Raw genomic sequence first — 2,055 nt, forward strand, 5'->3', positions numbered from 1 at the left:
GTCCTGACTCAAGCATCAGAATGAATGGAAGTGGACGGTCATTTTGGATAATCACGCTGTATTTTTACCGGTAAACACATTTACAAAAACACTCATTTTCTGTGAGATTTTTATAAAATGTGGACCTGTAGGCCTACTACAAATGGTAAATGGTAAAATGGTAAAATGGTAAATGTTACTACATAAGACTTCAGGCTATGGAACCGCTGTGTTTTCCAGCTCCTACCTCTCTGCTGGAACTTAAAAACAGGCATCTGGCAACCACTAAACAGAAATGTGAGTACCTCTCTCACATTATCTGGTCGTGAATGTGAAGGATTAAGTTCCTCAACTCTGTAGCCACATTCTTCTCTGACTCTCGTGTTGACAAAAGATAATTATTTCAAATTGCTGTATGTTTTAAAATTCTCCAGAGTCAGAGAAGAACAATAGATACCAATTTCCTCTTTGTGCATTCAGTAGAAGGCTATCCAGCTACAAGCAAGACTAGCTTAGCACAAATTAATGGAACCGGATACGGACCAGCTAACCTAGCTGTTGTTCAAAAACATCTCTCCTGGAGTAAAGCTAGGCTAGTGGTCTGTATCCGCTTCCATTAATTTGTGCTAAGCTACGCTAGCTTGCAGACCTACTGAACTCACAGAGAGGAAATTAATATCATATCTTCTTGTCTGAGTTTGGAGAAGATGGGAGAAGCGCATTTCCCATAATGTTGGTGTGTTCCATTAACGTGTTGTCATTTCAAAGGCAATTGGGCAAAGGTGTACCATGAGAGGTTAATCAAATTAAGAGATCATTGATTGATTCATTCATTTTGTGAAACCTCAATTAAACTGACATTTATCAGGGTGACGCCAGGCGGGGGATTACAGTCAATACACTCCTTGTATGCATTGGAAGTAGCAAATCGGCACTTGACTTGGTCCCCATCTGGATCAAAGGCCAACAGCTGGTATGTCCTGGGACAGTTCCTAGGAATCCTGGGCAAGATGAAGATTGGAGAAATTACGAGAGAGAACGTTTTTCAGTTTAAAGCATCAATTTAAAGATAATATGCAACTTTTTATTTATTATTTTATTTTATTATTTTGCCACCAAAATACCACGAGATGTTGGCACTGATGAGTAGGGAAATGTGGTAGAGTTTCAGTAACCTGTAGTGAAATGTGATAGTTTCAGTAACCTGTAGTGAAATGTGATAGTTTCAGTAACCTGTAGTGAAATGTGAGTTTCAGTAACGTGTAGTGAAATGTGATAGAGTTTCAGTAACCTATAGTGAAATGTGATCGTTTTAGTAACCTGTAGTGAAATGTGAGTTTCAGTAACCCGTAGTGAAATGTGATAGTTTCAGTAACCCGTAGTGAATGTGATAGTTTCAGTAACCCGTAGTGAAATGTGATAGTTTCAGAAACCTGTAGTGAAATAATGTGAGTTTCATTAACCGTAGTGAAATGTGAGTTTCAGTAACCTGTAGTGAAATGTGAGTTTCAGTAACTTGTAGTGAAATGTGAGTGCCAGTAACCGTAGTGAAATGTGAGTGCCAGTAACCATAGTGAAATGTGAGTTTCAGTAACCCGTAGTGAAATGTTGAGTTTCAGTAACTTGTAGTGAAATGTGAGTTTCAGTAACTTGTAGTGAAATGTGAGTTTCAGTAATCATAGCGAAATGTGAGTTTCAGTAACCATAGTGCTCCAGTAACGACTCAGCGATTGCCTTCTGAAGTGTTCTGCTGGGAACAGAACAATCATGGAAGCTCTCAGCAACAATTTCCATTGATATTTTTGTGACAGACTTCAAATAAAATATTAGTTAGAGAAAAGTTGTGCATGTTAACTAATGATGATGATTAATGGACTGTATTTATATAGCGCATTTGAATGAGTCTTCCAACTCCCCAAAGCTCTTTGCAATGCCTCACATTCACCCATACACACAACAACGGCGAAGGCAGCCATGCAAGTGTCTTGCTCAAGGACACTTTGACATGAAGTCAAGAGGAGCCGGAATCGAACCGGACACTTTCAGATTACCAGACTACCGCACTACCTCCTGACC

This window comes from Notolepis coatsorum (assembly GCF_963971535.1).
Source record: "Notolepis coatsorum genome assembly, chromosome: 8".
Lineage (NCBI taxonomy): Eukaryota > Metazoa > Chordata > Actinopteri > Aulopiformes > Paralepididae > Notolepis > Notolepis coatsorum.